At 42.4% G+C, this 21,161-nt stretch overlaps 1 long non-coding RNA gene across 1 annotated transcript in view; it reads left to right on the top strand.

The window, feature by feature from the left end:
• Window positions 1-2,021: 2,021 nt before the first annotated feature.
• LOC138743055 (uncharacterized) overlaps window positions 2,022-21,161 on the top strand; it is a 40,637-nt gene continuing 21,497 nt past the window's right edge. Inside the window, exon 1 of the long non-coding RNA XR_011344624.1 lies at window positions 2,022-2,139. This is a non-coding gene — a long non-coding RNA (uncharacterized lncRNA). The remainder of the gene's footprint in view (window positions 2,140-21,161) is intronic.

Here is a 21,161-nt window from a genome sequence, read left to right on the forward strand (position 1 = left end):
TAAAAAATTCTGTAGTGGCATAATTTAAATTAATAGGTGTGCAAATTATGAACATGTTTTAAGGTTTTTTTAGCCATCATTTAAAGCCTATAAATCCAATCACAGATTATTTTACGACAAAGAAGGCATAAAAACAAACAACACAAACAACAGAGAAAAAAATTGAAATCAAAAGAAAACTATTATTCAATTGGTCTAACAAGAAAGACTGCAGATGCTGGGACAATGAGGCAACACAAAATGGGGTAGAAACTCAGCAGGTCAGGCAGCCTCCATGGAAACACGCAAAATACTGGAGGAACTCAGTAGGTTAGAAGTTTTCCATGGAGGCTGCCTGACCTGCTGAGTTTCTACCCCATTTTGTGTTGCCTCATTGTTCCAGCATCTGCAGTCTTTCATAAATATGAGAACAGTAATGAACTGGCTGAAATCCAATTTTAAGAATCTGACTAGTAAGAGGTTGTATTTTTAATTTATAAAATAATAACAAAATAACACTGGTCTACATTGAATTCTTACGACACCTGGCATTTTCAAAATTCAAGTGACGTGATCTGGAGATTTCAGATTTCAAGTCATAAATCCTTTACGAGAAGTAGTCAAAATGCAGCAGAGAGGGTGTGCAGGATTGGCAGATGTACACGTACTCTCAGATGAAGCATTAAGCAGAGGTCTCACTGTGTTTTTTATTTTATACAGATTTAATGTCAGAGTACATAAATGACATCACATACAACCCTAAGATTCTTCTTCGTGTGGGTGAGGCAGAATTGCCACTTATTGGCAGTGCAAAATAAAAAATTGACTCAGTGTACACCTGTAAGCCAATAAAGAAATGTAAACAAACTAACTATGCAATACAGTTAGAAAAAAATCAATAAAGTGCAAAAGTCCTTAAATAAGGGTGGCACGGTTGGTGTCACAGTTAGCGCAACGGCTTTACAGCACCAGCGTTCAGGACCACTGTTTGAATCCTGCGTTGCCTGCAAAGTGTTTGTACATTCTCCCCATGTCTGCGTGGATTTTGTCCAAGGGCTCCACAGTTTCCTCCCACTATTTGAAATGCACCAGGGGTGTAGTTTAATTGGGTATAAATTGGGTGGCACGGACTTGTGGGCCAAGAGGGTCTGTTACCATGCTGTATGTCTAATAAAAAGTCTCTGATTGAGTTTGTTATTGAGGAGTCTGATGATGGAGGGTTAGCAGCTGTTCCTGAACCTGATGGTGCGAGACTTGTGGCATCTATACCATTTTGCTGATGTTAGCAACAAAAACAGAGCATGTGCTGGGTGGTGTGGATCTTTGATGATGCTGCTGCGCTCTGAAGCTGAGTTCCCTGTCGATGTTCTCGAACGTGGGAAGGGCTTTACCTGTGATATCCTGGGCTGTATTCACTACCTTTTGTAGGGTTTTTCGCTTGGGGGCATTGACTGGTTGTCTCAGACAGACCGAAGATTCTTTGGCAATACTTTGAAGTAAATAGATCATCTGGTCATTAACATATTCCAGTTTATGTGAGCTAATGTATAAATTAGTTGTCATACAACAGTCATTTCATTTCAGAAATGGTCTAATTGTAAAGTACTTTGGGATGCCTTGCTTTCAATAGGCAAATTTTTTTTTATTACATATATAAAAAAATACAACTGCTCTCTAGTCAAGATATTTAAAATTGATATTCAACCAGTTCATTACTATTCTCATACATGTATAACATCTCAAGCAATGGTATTAAGTTGAAAAATTAAAATGAATACTGGGTATTTTTGTCACCACATGTATACCATCTGGCTGGCTTCAAAATTATGCATAAGAAGGTAATAACTACAAATTAATGTGGTGAGAGATCAGAGGTTGCATGATCTCCTAGCTTTGAAATATGAGGTGAACTAAACCCGGAAAAACATTCAGAAAAATAATATGTTGGCAAAATTCCAAAGTAGGGAGGACTTTTTTTGCGGAAGTTTTAGTTTGAAAGGTGACTGCTGTTGAATCATTAAGAAAGTTAGTTGAGACTGAAAAGTCATCCTAAGCAAAAGCTAAACAAAGAAAATAACAACATGGAGACAGCAAAGGTGTGGATGCATTACTTTCTTATACTGATTACAATTGAAGTGACTTACCAACAGAACACGACAGGTAAATAAATCTGAACTTTATTATATAATATACTATAGATTTTCAAGAAATGAAATGAAACTATAAATTCCCTATGTAATGCTATAATTAGGCAAATATTCTCCCAAGAGCTTATATGTAGCCGCCAATACGTATTTTAGTTCATTTCTTTCTGGTTAAGTGTGAATTTAGTTGGCAATGCCTTTGTAAATGTATGAGTTTCAAGATATACCCATTGCCAACCTGTTTCCAACAGGCTCAACTATACAAAGTTTCTCAGTGCAGAGTGTACATATGATACATTGGGTAGATAAAATCTCTGTGCTTTTCATGATAGCACGAAACGGAAGTTTAGAAACTGACTAATCTACACATACCAAGGATGGTGAACTTTTTTTAAAATCGAATTGCACCATCATTAAGTTTTACCACAATAGTTCTGAGGGAGAAAAAAAGATGGAGCTATAGCTAAAATAGATTCCAGGTAGATGGAGTAATTCTTTCCTCTGAGGGTTGAGTACTTAACATACTGAAAATTTTTATCATGTGAGCTTGAGCAATGGGCAGAAAAGTGCCCCTCTTGAGATTTCCATCTCTATAATTCCTATTTTCATTTGTTTTTAATAGCAGTTTTCAGGTGCATTCTCTGCCAAGAATGCGCCTGTAGAAGCAGATGCAGACCTGTGGAATGGTTGTTCAGGTGGCAGCCCTGAAAGGGACAGCTGCAGGAGAGGTGCTCGGAGCACACACCAGCTCCTGTCCCTTCAGGACGTCAGGGCAGGGATGGCCGGAGCGGGACATCAGGGCTGGGGCGGCCGGCGCAGGACGTCAGGGCTGGGGTGTCCACACCGGTCGCCCCTGCCCTGATGTCCCGCGCTGGGAGGCAGGGGCAGCAGGGAGGGGGGCTGTCTGGTGCTCACCAGCTGATTGTTATCCTCTTAGCAGCTGCTTTCAGGCGGCTGCATTCAGTGCTCCAGTGATTATATCTCCCGGAGGAGGCGCCTCCTGCTCTTTCAGGTGGGTACCCTGAGAGCTGCATGGAATAGAATATGCGGCTTTACATCGGGGTATTCTGGCCACCTGAAAGTGCCTAATGATACAGCACAGCACAGTAGAAGGACTTCCAGCTCATGAAATCCATGCTGTCTAATTACAACCAATTAACATACTGACCTCATGCATTTTGACAAGTGGGAGAAAACTGAAGCATGCAGAAAAAATCCATGTAGGTTACAGGGAGTTCGTACAAGCTCCTCATAGACAGCGCTGGACTTGAACGCAGATGGCTGGTGCTGTAGAAGCACAATGCTAACTGCTGCAAAATGGACACGATGATTTGAATTTCTTTGCTCTTTTGCCCAACTCCAACTCTATCAAAAGCAGGATGACTCTGGAAGTTTCATTATACTGAGAGGGTGATGGTGGAATGTTGTTTATATGCTTGGAAGTCTGTGACCAGTATGAGATCTGAACTGGGACCCTTAAGCATGCATTAATAATTTAGTTATAAATGTAGGATGTATGATTATTAAGTTTTGCAAATGATGTGGAACTTGATCATGTGAGTGAGTAGGATAGTTAAAGGTTTCAGGATGATGTTGGTGGAAGAGTTGGTGGAAGGTTAGCTGATATTCTGGAATATCATTGTTCTGGGAAGGATACTTCCTGCATCTGTGCAGAACTTTTCAATTTTATTAACTTTGATGCATACCTCTATCCTGCTGTGAAATTCATTTGGACCATTCCTGACACTTCTAAATTTTAAAAAATAAAATAAATTTAAACATATCTAAAAAAATAGACATTCAGCACAGTAACAGGCCCTTTACTGTTCTCCTTCCAGTCATGAGAGCTTTCATTCGTGCTACAATTTTATTAGCTTATAACTAAGGGTAGGGTCTTACAGTGGTCTTCAGAAGGACTCAGGGTTTAGGCGGGAAATCAAGATTATATATAGGTAGATGGGGGTGGAGCTGGGAGGCAGAGCCAACCATCAGCACAACTCACCACCAGTGAATCTCAATTCACTGTGATGAGAAGTGGTGGTTTGTTTCCCTTGTAGTTGAGGAGGTTGTATATTCTTCACCTATGCCACAGATAAGGTAGTAAAATGTGAAGAAGGTTGTCTAAGGATACAGAGGTACATAGAACGGCTGGAAAGTTAGGCAGAGCAGTGGCAGATAGAATTTGATGGAAGCTAGCATAAGGAAATTCAATTTGGGGTGAAAATGTTGGCATGAAATATACTGTAAATAGGAGGGAACACAGGAACATTGATGTTCTGAGAGAAGTTATGATACAAGTTCATTGTCATCTGAAAATGGTCACATAGTTGGATCGGGCTGTGAAGAAGGTATTTGACATGCTTTCCTTCTTAGGCCAAGGCACTGAGAACAAGAGATGGGCCTTCACATTACATCTTTATGGCTTATAATTTTCTCTCTGATTGTCTGGAAATCTTGATGGCTCAGCATTCATGGAAGGAAATAGCATCATTTCAGATTGTTGAAAGACAGAGTTGTGTGCACTGTTAGACAGAATCAGACACACACAAGGTAAAGACTGTACAACAGGTTTTAATCCACAAAGACTTCCACAGAGCCAGGCTGGCTGTGGCTGCAGCAACTCTGTGTGAGGCCTCAGGAGGCTGGCACAAGCTTATATCCTGGAGGGTGATTGAGACCTGACCGGGTGGGGCTTGATCCATTCTGGCCAATTGATTGACAGCCGGCCAGGTGTTGTCCTGTCCCCTTACTCTCTTGCAGGTACAGAGGTTGTCCCCTGCAGTAGGCTGGTGGTGTACCACCACAAGAGTTCAATTGGGTGGCATGGGTTTCATGGGCTAGAAGGGGCTTTTATTGTCCTATATCATTTTTAAAAAATAATCTGATTTAGGATGACTTTAGATTTTCAGATTTCAGATTTATTGTCAGAGTACATACATGACATCACATAAAACCTTGGGATTCCTTTTTCCTGCGGGTGCGGCAGAATTACCATGAATTGGTAGTGGAAAAAATAAACTGTACATAGCATAAACATGTAAACAATCAAAAGAACTGTAAACAGATAGCAAATGTAAACAAACTGACTGTGCAATACAGGGAGAGGAAAGAAAATCAATAAAGTGCACAAGTAAGAGTCCTTAAATGAGTCTCTGATTGACTTTGTCATTTGAGGATTCTGAAGGTAGAGGGGCTGTTGTTCTTGAACCTGGTGGTGTGAGTCTTATGTACCCATCCCTCTTTTCTGATGGCAGCAACGAGAATAGAGTGTGTGCTGGGTGGTGTGAGTATTTGATGATTGCTGCTTCCCTGCAGATGCACTCAATAATAGGAAGATTTTGCCTGTAATGTCCTGGGCTGTGTCCACTACCTACTGGAGGGCTTAATGCTCAAGGGCATTGGAGTTCCCATACCAGGACATGATACAGCCAGTCAGCACACTTTCCACCACACATAAGTAGAAATTTGTCGGGTTTCTGATGTCATAGCAAACCTCCACAAACTCCTGAGGAAGTAGAGGTGCTGATGTGCTTTCTTCATGATGCTTTTGGTGTCTTGGGTCCAGGAAAGAATCTCCTTGATGGTGACTTACAAGAACCTATCACCCTCTCCATTGCTGATCCCTCAATGACCACTGGATTGTACACCTCCAGCTTTCCTTTCCTGAAGTCAACATTTTTGAGTGCAAGCTTGTTATTGGTACACCATTCAGCCAAGTTTTCAATTTCCATCCTGACTCATCCCTATCCTTTGTATAACCCACTGTTATGGATCAATGGCAAATTTGTAGATGGAGTTATTGCCATACTGAGCTAGACAAGTTGTAGGTGTAAAGTAAGTAGAGCAGAGGGCTAAGAACACAGCCCTATGGTGTTCTGGTATTGATGGAGATTGTGGAGAAGGTATTCTTACCAATCTTCACTGATTGTGGTCTTTAGTTGTTCTTGATCAACATTCTTTTCAAAGTGTATATATACAGCTGATGTTACTGGTGTTCAGTATCTTTCTTGTAGAACAGACGAACCGAGGGACAGCATTGGTCCGTGAAAGTGGTGACCTGAACCAGAGAGGGCAGGTTACCACCATACAAGACATGAGTGAGACCACATGGAATATTCTCTGCAGTTCTGGTCATCTGGTTGCATGAAAGCAACCATTAAGCTGTAAAAGGGGCAGAATATTTTCACACGATTGTTTCCCAGACTGGTAGGCTTGAGTTATAAAGGGAGACTGGATAGGCTGAAAAATGGAGCATGGGAGGACCCTACAGAGGGGCATAGATAAGGGCAATAGGCAGAATCCTTTTTCCAAAATGAGAGGGCATCAGTTTAAAGTAAAGTTGAAAAGGATCTCAGGAGTACCTTATCTATACAGAACGAGGAGGCACAGATTAAGGATGGGAAAGGTTTAGAAGGATCATACAATCATAGAAAATAAGTGGAGGAGTAGGCCATTCAAGTCTTTGAGGCTGCACCATCTCTCAATGCAATCATAAGTGATCACAAACTTCAGTCACCTATTCTGCATGCCTCTTAATTCATTTAGCCACAAGGGTCACATTCAATTTGCTTTTGAATATATCTCATGAATGGATGTGAGCAACTTACCATGGCAGGGATTTCCACAAGCTCAGTGAAGAGGTTTCTCCTCATCTCAGTCTTAAAATGGCTCATGCCTTATCCTTGGACTGAGGCCCTTTGTTCTGGACCACCCCAACAATGGAAGCATTCTCCATGCATCTAACCCATCTAGTCTTGTTAGAATTTTATGTGTCTCTATGAGATCCCCTATCATTCTTCTAAATTCCAACAAGAATAACAATAGTCTATTGGGTTTTTCCCTATATGTCAGTCTTGCCTTCCCAGGAATCAGCCTGGTGAACCTTTGCTGCACTCCCTTAATATCAAGAATGCCCTTCCTCAGAGGAGGAGATCAAAGATCTGCACAATGCAAATGGTGTAGCCTCACCAAGGCCCTGTGCGACTGAATAATTATCCAGATCCTTGCTCACCTCAGCATCTCTCAAGCCAGAAATCACTGAGGCTTTCCATTTTTGAAATCCATTCAATTTCTCTTCCAAAAATACTTTCAGTTAAATAATGAAAATACTGGAAAAAAAGTTCATCTTTCTCTCTTTCTGCAGTTAATGGTTGTCCCACAGGCATTCCAGAATTTACTGTTTTTCTTTCAGATTTCTAGTAGCTGCAGTTTTTGTTTTCTTTTCAAACTCTTTTGGTTAAGTTTAGGTATTAGATGTGAGATTGTCCAGTGGTTAACTATTTTAACTCCATTTCCCATTCCCATACAGACAAGTCTGACCATGGCATACTTTACTGCCAAGTTGAGACCACATGCAAATTAGAACAACAGCTTGGCAGTCTATAACTGGATGACATTAACATTAACTTCTCCAATTTCCAATAACCACACTCCTGTAGTGTGGCACCTACATAGCATGGCTTACCTGCGCAGCAAGTGAACCGGCCCCAGTAGCCATGGACAGGAAAACAACTGACGGTATCTAGTGGGGTTTTAAATGCATGGGAAGCCCATATCAATTCTGCCCAGCTGGACGCAGGGGTTAAAGGGAAAGGGTGCGTGTTTTTGAATAACGGGTTTTCGGTTTTGAGTAAAAGAGTTGGTACTGAGATATCGCTGCACTTGGCTCATATCTTTCACATTTCTTGCTCAACACAGCCAACCATATTCATTTACTTTCTCAGCACCTCCTTGTTTTCCCTAATCTATCAGGCCCCTTTCCTCCTTCTCTTTCCTTTCTCCTTTACACAGTTGTCCACTGCTACACCACCATCAAGAAGTCCTACCAAGCCATCCCACAACTGCACTTTGAACAGTCTGAACACCTGGCTGTACCTCTTCTCCCACTATAAAAGGACAGACTGAGGACCACAGCTCCAGTGGTGAAGCATGGTCGAGGGAGGTGGAGAAGCGACTGCTTTGAATCCAACTGGACCATATTCAAAGAATCATCTTCAAACTTGAATGAATATGGCACAGGTGTCATCAACTTCATCAAGGCCTGTGTGGATGAGTGTGTACCCACAAACACATACTGGGAGTATCCCAACCAGAAACTGTGGATGAATCAAAAGGTTCAAAACCTGGTGAGGCAAGGTTGATGGCGTTTAAGACCAGTGATCCGGATGTCTACAGGAAGTGCAGGTACAACTTTCAGAAGGCTATCTCAGCAGAAAAGAGACAAGTCTGAGGGAAGAGAGAGACAGACATATACTCGCATGGATTGCAAGCTATTACATCATACAAGGCAAGGCTGAACACCATAAATGGCTGTGATGCTTCATTATACCTGATGAACACCTCTTATGCTCGTTTTGAAAAGGAGAATGCAACAGTACCATTGAGAATCCCCGCAGAAGTTGATGATCCTGTAATATCTGTCCCTGAGGCCAACATCAGAACCTCCTTCAAGAGAGTGAACCATCGCAAGGTGTCAGGCCCTGATAATGTACCTTGGTACTGAAAATCTGTGCCACACAACTAACTAGAGTATTTACAGACATTTTCACTATCTCACTGCTGCAGTCTTCAGTTCCCACCTGCTTCAAAAGGGCATTAATTATACCAGTGCCCAAGAAGAGCAGAGGGAGTGGCCTCAATGACTGTCACCCAGAAGCACTCACATCGACTGTGATGAAATACTTTGAGATGTTGGTCATGGCCAGAATTAATTCATACCTAAGTAAATATCAGGACCCACTGCAATTCGTCTACTGCCACAATCACTCCACAGCAGATGATATCTCACTGGATCACCTGGACAACAGCAACACGTACTTCAGGCTACTTTTCATCAACTACAGCTCAGCATTTAACACTATAATATCCTCAGTAACAAGCTTCAAAACCTGGGCCTCTGCAGTTCCCTCTGCAACTGGATGCTTGACATCCTCACCAGAAGACTACAGTCAGTATGAATCTGAAACACTGACAAACAACACAGGTGCACCTCAGGGATGCATGCTTAGTCTATTGCTCTACTTACTCTACATCCATGACTGTGTGGTTAGGCATGATTCAATTCCTGTCTACAAAGTTGCTGATATCACCACGGTTGTCGGCAGAATCACAGATGGGAATGAGGAAGTGCGCAGGTGTGAGATAGATCAGCTGGTTGAGTGGTGTCACAACAACAGCATTGCACTCAATGTTAGCAAAACCAAAGAGATTATAGTGAATTTGAAGAAGGGGAAATCAGAACATGAACTGGTCTGATTCAGGGGTCAGCAGTAGAAAGGATTAAGAACTTTAAATTCCTGTGTGTCAACATCTCTGAAGTCCCATCCTAGGGCCTCCATGCCAATGGAATCATGAAGAAGGCTCACCAGTGGCTATACTTCATGAGGAGTATGTTATCAAAGACTCAAGCAACTTTTACAGGTGTACCATGGAGAGCATTCTGGCTGCATCACTGTCTGGAATGGAGGTGCCAATGCATAGGACAGGAAAAAAAAACTCAACTAGCGCCATCAGTTTCACTCCAACAAGAACATCTACAAGAGGCAGTGTCTCAAGAAAGCAGTCTCATGGACTCTCACCACCAAGGCCATGCCCTCTTCACACTGCTACCATCAGGAAGGAGGCACAGGAGCCTGAAGACACACACCCAACATTACAAAAACAGCTTCTTCCCTTCTGCCATCAGATTTCAATGAATTTCATGGCATTTTCAGGACAATATCTGATTTTGATTACCCGATGTTTTGACCAGACCAATGCCCACACCATCCTTCCTATAGCTCCCCACCACCCACCTTCTTTCCATCATCTACTGTGCTCTCCTTAGCCCTCTGCCTCTTCTTCCTATCTCCATGACTATAAGACCATAAGGACAAAATTCAGCTATTCGGCCCATTAAGTCTGCCCCTCCATTCCATCATGGCTGATTTACTATCCTTTTCAACACCATTTTGCCTTCTCCTAATTAGGATTCCTTTCCTAATCAAGAATTTATCTACCTCAATATATCCAATGACTTGGTCTCCACTGCCATTCATGGCAATGAATTCCATAGAGTCACCACTCTCTGGGAAAAGAAATACCTCCTTTTCTCTGTTTTAAAGGGCATTTTTTTTATCCTAAGGATGTGCCCTCTGGTCCCAGACGCCCCCAACTATAGGTAACATTCTCTCCACATCCACTCTATCCAGTCCTTTAAATATTTGATAGATTTCAATGAAATCTCCCCTCATCCTTCTAAACTTCAGTGAGTATAGACCTTGAGCCATCAAACACTTCTTATAAAATAACCCTTAATTCCTGGTATAATCCTAGTGAACCTCATCTAGTGCCAACTCATCCTTCCTTAGATAAGGAGTCCAAAACTGCTTACAATCCTGACCAATGCCTTATAAACCCTCAGCATTACATCTCTGCTTTTATATTCTATCTCTCTTGAAATGAATGATAACATTGCATTTGCCTTCCATACCACAGATTCTACCTGCACATTAATCTTTTGGGAATATTGCCTGAGGACTTCCAAGTACCTCAGCACCCCTGATTTCTCAGGTCATTGCCCATTTAGAAAATAGTATACACTTTTATTCTTTTCACCAATGTGCACAATGTGTTTCCTTGCCCAATCTCCTGACGCAGACTCATTGTTTCCTCAATGCTACTTTCCCCTCCTCTTTGTATCAACTGCAAACTGAGCAACAAAACCATCAATTCTGTCATCCAAATCATTTAAATTCTGTATAATGTGAAAAGAAGTGGTCCCAACACTAAGCCATGTGGAACACCATTGGCAGCCAACCAGAAGGGGTTCCTTTAATCCCCACTCTCTGCCTCCTGCTAGTCAGCCAATCTTCTATCCATGCTTTCTGTCCATGCTTCTATCCATGCTTCTATCCATGCTTTCTATCCATGCTTCTATCTATGCTTTCTAATACATTAAAGTGCTGGAGAAACTCAGTGGGTTACATAGCATTCTTGTTATGGAAAAGATACATAACCAATATTTAGAGCTTAAGTCCTTCATCAAGGTATGAGCAAAAAATCAGAGGTGCCTGAATAAAATGGTGTGGGGTGTGGCAGGGGAAAAAGCTTTTTGATCATACCTTGATGAAGAGCTCAGACCTGAAACATTGGTTTGTTACATGAAGAATGCTGCATGACCTGCTGAGTTTTTCCAGCATGTTTGTGTGTTAAATTACAATCACAAGATCTGCAGACTTTCCTGTTTAACTACTATCCATCATGATCTCTTTTCTATAATACCATGGACCTTTATCTCGCTTAGCAGCCTAAAGTGTGGTACCTTGGTAAAGGCCGTCTGAAAATCTAAGAACATCCACTATTCTCATTTGTCTGTCCTTCCTGTTATATCCTTAAAGAATTCCAATAGGTTTATCAAGCAAGATTTCCCCTTAAGGAAAACACACTGACGTCTGCCTATTTTACTGTGTGCCTCCAATTACACTGGACAGCAAATTATTTTCAAAAGGTTTGCTTCCTGAAAAGAAATTGGAGATTCTGATAGACAACTTCAAACTGAACACAAAGATAATTTCATATTTGCTTGTATCGTGTAGGAAGTTGGATAAACATTACACTAAGTTTTATTAAATTTAGTATGTTTAATCGTGCAATGATCTGACACATTATGTTAGTTGAACTGTCCTAAAAATACTTTGCAGCTGATTTTCAGCATCTTGATGTCAGTATCCAACTATACTCATTGATGGACTCCAGTTTCCCTGATACCATTTTGCCATGGTCACAATGTCCTGGTGAAACCTTCCACCATGTTCATCACTGAATGCACCAAGATCAGCAGGGAAGAAATCCAAGAGTGAATGCAGAAAATTAATTTTCAAGGACACGTTGCACTTCATAGTTTTCTATGCCTAAAGACTTAAAATATGATGGGAAAATCACAAAAATTGGTTACATCTGAAAACAAGTACATGAAAGGAAATTTTAAGGTGATTGTTGTGATCAGCAGTCTAAAATCCATAAAATATACCCAGAAGTGTTCAGGAAGCAAAATCTTTGTTGTCCCTGTGTTACTCTAATTATAGCATCTTGCCAACCACCGAAGTCCAACTCACTGGACCACAATTTCCTGTCTTTTGTCTTCCTCCCATCTTAAAGAGTAGAGTAGACATTTGTAACTTTCCAGTCCACCTGGAACACTCTGGAATCCAGTGATTCTTCAACAATCACTACCAAAGCCTCCAAAATGCCTTCTTTAAGAACCTTAGAGTGTAGCCCATCCCATCCAGATAATTTATTCACCATCAGCAATTTCTCCTGAATAGTGGTAACTACACCCATTTGTGCTCCTTGGCACTCTTGGCTTCTTCCATTATTCTCATTTCTTCCCCTCCCACCCGCATTCACCTATCACCTGCCAGTTCAGACTCATCCCCCTTCCACCACCTTTTTAATCGTGTTTCTGCTTCTTTTCTGGCAGTCTGGATGAAATGCTTTCAGACTGAAATGTTGACTGTCCCTGAATGCTGCCTGTCCCGCTGAGTTTCTCCAACATCATGTATATTGTTCCAGTTTTCCAGCATCTGCAATTATTCCTGTTCACCTGCTGCAGAATTAAGTGCCTAAAATATTAGGTGCGGTTTTATTATTGTAGTAGCACAATTAAACATGATTTAATTCCAAAATTAATCATACTTTTCTTCGAGCTTCTTTCCTCATTTCCTTTCCAAAATTGTCATTTCTACAAAATTGATACCCCTGGACTGACAATCTGATCAGAATGGATACAATTAAATTGGACATGAAACAGGAAATAAATTCATTGTAATTTCTTCAATGGTTGTACAGTACGAAAAGCATATTGTTTAACATCAAAAGTTCAAAAAGTTCAGATTTATTGTCAGAGTACACACATGGCATCACATACAACCCTCTGTTTTTTTTTCCTTGCAAGCCAGGGAGAATTATTGGTCATCAGGGCTGGTGCCAGACAATTTTTCGCCCTAGGCAAGGCCAACTACTTGCACCCCACTCCCCAAAAATTTGTATTACCTGCGAATGTTCAGATGCTGCCGCGGGAATTGGAACTATCCATCCAGGGTTTAGCATTGACTGGAACTCTGAGGTGGGGGGGAGGGGGGAAGCAGGGAGATGGGGAGTGGGAACCAGGGAGGCGGGCACCAGGGAGGGGGGACCAGGGACTGTGGAAGGACTGTGGGGTCTGGGAATGTTGTGAAGTGCAGGAGCAGAGACTGGGGTAGAGGAAGAAGTGAGGGGGGAGAAGTGGGGAAGGGGAAAATGGGGACCAGGGAGGGGGGGGAGAATGGTGATTGAGGAGGGGGAAATGGGGACTGGGGAGGGAGAACAGAGACCAGGAAGGGAGGGGAGAGAACGAGGACCGGGAAGGGAGTGAAGGTGACTGGGGAAGGAGAACAGAGACCAGGGATGGAGGGAGGTGGAGAATGGGGCCCAGGGAGGGGAAAGAGAGACCGGGGAGGGAGGAGGAGAGTGGGTACTGGGGAGGTGGGGGAAGAAATGGAAACCAGGGAGGGGGGGAGCAGAAACCAGGCAGGAGAACGATTCCAGGGGAGGGGGGAGCAGAGACTGGGGAGGGGTGGAAGCAGAGACTGGGAGGTGGGAGAACAGAGACCGGGGGTGGGGGGAGCAGAAACTGAGGAGGGGGGAGAAGAGACTGGGGAGGAGGGGAGCAGAGACTGGGGGGGTGGGGAGAAGAGACTGGGCAGTGGGGGATGAAGTAGAGATGAGGGGGGGAACAGAGTCCAGGAAAGGGAGGAAGCAGAGACTGGGGAAGAGGAACAGAGAACTGGGGAGGCGGGGAGCAGAGACTGGGGAGGGAGGGGTAAAGCAGAGACTTAGACCAGGGAGGGGGGTAGCAGAGACCAAGGAGTGGGAGGAAGAGAGACTGTTGGGGAGGAAAGCAGAGATTGGGGGGCGAGCAGAGACTGAGGAGGGAGGGGTAAAGCAGAGACTTAGACCAGGGAGGGGGGTAGCAGAGACCGGGGGGGGGGTGGGTAGCAGAGACCAGGGAGTGGGAGGAAGAGAGACTGTTGGGGAGGAAAGCAGAGACTGGGGGGCGAGCAGAGACTGGGGAGTGTAGGAGGGGGGGGAAACAGAGACTGAGGAGGGAGGGGTAAAGCAGAGACTTAGACCAGGGAGGGGGGTAGCAGAGACCAGGGAGGGGGTAGCAGAGACCAGGGAGTGGGAGGAAGAGAGACTGTTGGGGAGGAAAGCAGAGACTGGGGGGCGAGCAGAGACTGGGGAGTGGGGGGGGGAACAGAGACTGAGGAGGGGGGAAACAGAGACTGAGGGGGGGGAAAGCAGAAACTTGGTGGGAGGGGAAGCAGAGACTGAGGGGGGGAGCAGAGACTGGGGAAGAGAGGGGAAGCAGAGACCAGGGTAAGGGGGTAGAGAGAAGGAGGGACGCGCGACCAGCAACAAGCAAACGTGGCCAGGGGCAAGCGAGGGTATTTGCATCTCCCCCCACTCCCTCCCTTGGGAAGCTGCTCTCCCGTTCTCCTTCCCGAGCCCCTCACTCACTGGACAGGGCCTCGAGCACCCTGATCACCTCTTGTTACTCAGGGCACTCTGCAAATGTGTTGCTCGGCATAAGTAAAGAGTGCCAAGGTTTTAAAAACATTCCAAGTTTTCAAACCAGTGTGCTAAAAAGCCTGCATATTGGAATTCAAACACAAAGCAACTGCTTGGGCCAAGGAGCAGAGCACTCATGCGTCCCAGTCCGAGAGGCAGTTGGTCTATGGTTTTCCCCCTCCAGTCTCTGTTTAATCCCCACTCCCTGGTCTCTGCTTCCCCCTCCCCCCCCCACCACCTGTCTCTTTTTCCCCCACTCCCTGGGGTTAAAGGGCATGGAGAGGAAGAAAGTAATCTGGCCTCAAAGTCAAAAGCCGGACTGTTGGGTATAAAACTGACGTCTGGCCACTCTGACAGCACCCCTCTGAGGTCTGCATCCTAGGCGGCTGCCTAGTTCACCTAAAAGATATACATCAGCATCCCAGGAGAAAGTTTTAGCTTTTATCATGTTGATAGCTAGATGAGCAATTTTAATGAAATGGGAAGATGACTCTTCACTGACTTATACACAGTGATGTTATGTCCTATTTAAGCTTGGAGAAAATTAGATGTGACATTAAAGATAGAAAGTTTCTTTTTGAAAAGATGTGGGGCCCATTCATAGATTACTATATAATTGGAAGATTTAAGAAGTCTGGATGCTCCGGTGATTCTCTGTTTAATGTCTGAAGGTTGCTATTTGATCCATATCTTAACATCCTTTTTTACAAGGTAACCTTGATTAGAGGGAGTGGATAGATTAGATATAGGTTTTTTTTCTTTTTAATCCTTTTTTTAGATTAATTTGTCAAATATAGGTTTAAATATGGTTGTCACAAATCATATCATTAAATTAGACAGAATCTACCCTTTGTTTAGGCTAAGGGATTGTCTAATGGAGTTTTATTTATTGTCTATCCAGAATTATTTTTAAGAAATATTTTTAAATAGAGAATATGGATACGTTTTTGATTTACATTTATATGCATATATTTGTGATATGTATATGATATGACCTGCTATTTGTTTCATCAGAAGATGTTGTTTGTAGGATTGCCCAGTCAGTCATGCAAAAAACTGTACTCAAGACAAGATATGTATACAAAGAGAAATTTAACAAAGTAAGAAATGTAAACAAGTAGTGCAATACAGAAAAATAACATATTCAGTAATAAATAATGTGCAGAGTCCTAAAATTAGTTTGTTATTTAAGAATCTGATGGTGGAGGGGTAGCAACTGTTCCTGAACCTGGTGGCACATATACCTGTATCTCTTTCCAGTTGGTAGCAGTGAGAACAGAACATGCCTGGGTGAAGTGGATCCTTGATGACTGTTGTCGCTTTCCAATGGCAGCATTCCATATAGATTTCCTTGATGGTGAGAAGAGTTTAGCCTGTGATGTACTGGCTGTCTCCATTACCTTTTGCAGGGCTTTCCACTCATTGTGCCCTACACCAAGCTGTGATGCAGCCAGTCAACACACTTTCACCACACATCTGTAGAGGTTTGCCAAGGTTTGTGATGTCCTACCAAACCTCCACAAACTCCTGAGGAAGTAGAGGTGCTGACATGCTTTCTTCACTATGCCATTAGTGGGTTGGGTTCGGGAAAGATCATCCAAGATAGTGACTCCCATGAACTGCTCTCCACCTCTGATTCCCCAGTGATCAGTGGCTCGTCCACCTCTGGATTTACCTTCCTAAAGTTCACAATCAGCTCCTTGGTTTTGGTGACATTGAGAGCGAGGTTGTTGTTGGTGCACTATTCAGCCAAGTTTTCAATCTCCCTCCTGTAAGCTGATTCATTGCCCCTTTTTATACAACCCACTACCACGGATCATCAGCAAGTTTGTAGATGCTGTTGTCATACCAAGCTGCACAGTGATAAGTGTAGAGTAAGTAGAGCAGGAGGCTAAGGATGCAACCATGTGCTGATGGAGATTATGGAAGAGATGTTCTTACTAATGCTCGTTGATTGGGCTCTGAAGGTGAGGAAATCCAGGATCCAATTACACATTGGGGTTTTGTGTCCCAGGTCTTGAAGTTTGCTGATCAGTTTTGCGGCGATGATAGTGTTGAATGCGAAGCTGTAGAGCATCTTTGCTGTCCACATATTGGTTGTGTAGACCCGTGAGATGACATTTGCCATAGACCTATTGCTATGGCAGTCAAATTGGAATGAACCATGTTGCCGCTCATCCAGGAACTGATATGCTGCAATGTCAGCATCACAAAACATTTAATCACTGTGTATGTGAATGCCACTGGTCAGTAGTCACATAGCCAGTTTACCACCCTCTTCTTCGGTATGATCGAGGCCAGAGTAAGACATTGAAGATAACCATGAATAAATTGGCAAGTTGGTCAGCACAGGTTTTCAGTACTTCATCCAGACTGAAAAGTTTCTTTGGATTCACTCTCCTGAAGGCAGCCTGCACGGCACCCTTGGGTTCTCATGTAATTCAGCTCTGAATAAAAATTGTGCCATGTGTTTACCACAGAATAAAAGGTTTAACAGTTGAGATTCCACTTAACCTAGTTTTAAATTAGGAACCGTTTTGGAAGCAGTTCGGATTTTAACCATTGTTACTGGTTTAAGTTCAAAGCATTTAAAAACCTCATTTAGGATTGACTTTAAAATACTGGTACATGTGTTTCATCCAGTATATGATGACACATATTGGAATGGTAAATACAATGTGCTATATTGTTAAACCCATTTGGGGTAAGAATGGGAAAATATATGTGAGGCGATCAAAATTTTGGGGAGCTTTCAATCATTTACAGAAAGGTATACAGCTGATATTTTCAGCAAAATGCAATTGAAAATGGACTTTCCCCAAAGTGAATGCAATAATAGGATTGCTGTGATGTTTGATTTCAACTTTACGTGACTGGTGCAAGTTCTGTATCAGTTTCATACATGATGATGTTAGTTTCCATCAAAAAACACTTTTAGAATATCATGGGAACGCTTAGACGACATCGTGCTAAGAACGACTACCATTGAGCACTCCTGGGTCAACCATGTTTCATTCAGTCAGCACCAGATTGGCACGTGTCAGGTCATACTTCACCAACCCCTCCACATGAAACCAACCCCTGCTCACTGCAAAGCCAGTAATCTGACAAGGCCCCTCTGAGTCTTTACCCTTCCATGACTTCCCAATGGCTTGAATTTTGATTTCCTCTAGCCTTAATCCTATTTGGATTCCAATCATCTGATTCACTCATACCAGTAATTCCTGTTGCTCTGAATGAGGCCCAAACTCACTCCGTTACTGACATTCCATAGTGATCATACACTGGGGCTCTAATCCTTCTGAACACTCCTCCCTCCTAATCTCAGGCCTCGATCCTTTCTGGATCCCACCCTCTATCCCCAGGACCAATCTTAGTATCTTTCTTAGTGAACCAAACCTTGTCCTCTGTTCTTCTCAATAGAACTAGTTTTCCTATTGATTAGTACATTTTAATTCCTGGGCAAGTGCACTTGTGGCTTGTAGCAGGTGTTCTATGAAAATGCCAAATTTAAGAGCACTGAAATTTCCTACCCATAATCTATTCAGATTGTTAATAGACAACTTTATGAAGTACAACATGCTTCAAGCATTTTACCTACAAGCCGAAACACCTGCAGAATAGTTTGGTAGCAAAATCAGCTTTGGAATTTTGTGTCTATGAATCCTAAATTATGACCAGTGATGGTACTAGTGGATGATTTTGTTTTTCTAAAAATTCTTCCTTTATTTGTTTTTCACTGTGAGGAGATAGAGATGGAGAAATTGGGTTAGCATAAAATGGATACAGTGAAGAGAATTTCAGACCTTAACTCTGCTTGAATGACAATAGACAATAGACAATAGGAGCTGGAGTAGGTCCTTCGGCCCGTCGAGCCAGCACCGCCATTTTACAGATCATGGCTGATCACTACCATCAGTACCCCTTTCCAGCCTTATCCCCATAACCCTTAACTCCTTTGCCCACTAGAGTCTTATCTAACTCTCTTTTGAACATAATCAGCGAATCTGCCTCTACCACCCTCTGTGGCAGAGCATTCCACAGATTCACACTTCTCTGGGTAAAAAAATGTTTTCTCATCTCCGTCCTAAAGGGCCTACCCTGTATTCTTAAACTATGCCCTCTAGTCCTCGTCTCCCCCATCATTGGGAACAAGTAATCCGACTTGCCCTGGTCATTTTTCCTGTGCAAGATGCAATCAGTGCAAGATGCTGTATTTCAGTAACTTGGACAGATGTGAGATTTGCATTTTGATAAGTCAAACCAGGCCAGGATTTGCATAGTAAATGGTAGGGGTTTGGAGAGTGTCGTCAGAGTGACCAAGGAGTAAAGGTATATAGTTTCTTGAAAATCGTGACCAGGACGATGAAAAATTGTTTCTTTAGTCAGGGAGTTGAGTACAAGAATTGGGACATCATCTTACAACTGTACAAGGCATTAGTGGGACAGGAGGGCATGAGTTATAAGGAAAGGCTGGATCGGCTGAGACTTTTCTCCCTTGACTATAGAAGGGTGGGAGGACTAAAATAAAATCTTGTTTCTTCCCTGAAGTTTAGAACAGCCTTCTCAGCTGCACCATTAATTAGAGGACAAAATGCTGGAAACAAAATATCTTGGATCTCATTTTGTTTCAGGGAAAGCTTACACTTGTCTTCAGCAAACTGAGGACACAGTGCGACACAAACTCTCTTGGTCATTTGTTAAAAGCAGAGATATCATGGAAAACTCACTGGCTTGTCACCATGGGCCACCATGTGAGAACCAGTTGTATTTATTTTGAGCAGATAATTTTCTGATTTTTCCACCTTCTCTTTGTCCATGTGAATGGTTTGGTGGCCCTGAGCCATGGTTGTCAATGTGCAGCGACAGGATGAATCCATACAGCATCACAGAGTGCACGTTAACTCACAAATTGTGTGCTGTAATCCAGCCTTCCTCCCAAAGAGCCAAACGTGTCTGCTGATGTTCTAGTCTATTCCTCAACAGATATAAAATTAATTTTAGCTTGACTTTCGCCGCTGGTGTTGTATTGAATGTAACTTGGCTTCAGAATGCTGACAGCCACAGAGAAAAATTATTCTCTGCTGTGATAAAGGGTTTATCCGCAATGTTTGGAATGCAGCAGTTCCATAAATACCTGTATGTCTTTCCACCATATGTACAGATTACAAAAGCTATTCCATGGAGCAAACCCAATGTCTCAATTGGTTTCCCACCAGTTCAAAGATCGCCTTTTATAATAATTTTGAGAGCATCTGAATATGCGATTGTTCTTAAGCTGGGAAATTCCATGAAAAAAATAGTTCTCAGCTGTCTTCCTGCAACAAAGGTGACTGCTGAAGAACGGCCAAGTGCTGATGATACATCATCTGATCATCCAGACACTTCACCTGTGAGTAACATACATTGGACAGCAAATGATCCTGTACTGTTGTAAATTCATGAATGTGCCATAAAAAGATGGCCTACAAACAATGAACCACTGTAAACCCCTTGAACGGATTAAGGGAGTAAACAAGATAGTTTCAGGAAGCAACATTGAAAGCAAAGTGTTTCCTGTTTAGTTACTAAATAATACCATGGTCTAGAACTGGACATCCTACTGCAGGAATAAATTAATTGCAAGGAAATTTAAATCTTATGACTCCCAAACTGAAAACAAGAATACAGAAACATTTAAAAATTGAGAATGCACTGAAAAAAAAATGCAATATTAAAGATTTTCTTACTTGAGGATGAAGCATTTGTTGACAATATTAATTTTGGATCAGAATATGCTCTGGCTGTGGTTGAGGAAATTTGTCATTCTGGTAAATGGACAAGTCATTCGCTAGGACAATGCTTCAAGTAGAGATAGGATCACTGGAGCATCACTGGGTTCAGAGCATGATCTTTGTCCATGAAGCATCTTTGAATAACTTTCCACATATTGACTGGGACTCCCAAACTGTAAAAGGGAGTGATGGCTTGGTGTTTGACAAATGTGTTCAGTAAAGTTTAGCTTTCCATTATTTCAGTTACCTGCGGTCCCGTGGTCTCAAAATATTAAATGGAGATGAGAGAGAGTACATTCACATAACTTTTATTACAGTATATTGTTGTAATTGTTCCATTTTATTATTATTTATTGTTGTTAATCTCTTATTGTGCCTAATTTAAACTTTGTCATAGGTATTTATGTATGTACATATAGGAAAAAACATAGTATATATAGGGTTCAGTACTATCCGCAGTTTCAGGCATCCACTGGGGGTCTTGGAACATATCCCCTGCAGATAAAGGGGGACTACTGTATATAGAAGTACCAACTAGGGAGAATGCAATACAGGATCTCCTATTAGGGAAATGAGACAGGACAGGTGACAGAAATATGTACATTTTGTGATCATTATAATTATGGATAGTCTGGTCTAATCCTTGGGTTAAGATTCTAAACTGGAGAAAGGCCAA

The sequence above is a fragment of the Narcine bancroftii genome, chromosome 9, assembly GCF_036971445.1.
Source record: "Narcine bancroftii isolate sNarBan1 chromosome 9, sNarBan1.hap1, whole genome shotgun sequence".
In the NCBI taxonomy this organism is placed as follows: Eukaryota; Metazoa; Chordata; class Chondrichthyes; order Torpediniformes; family Narcinidae; genus Narcine; species Narcine bancroftii.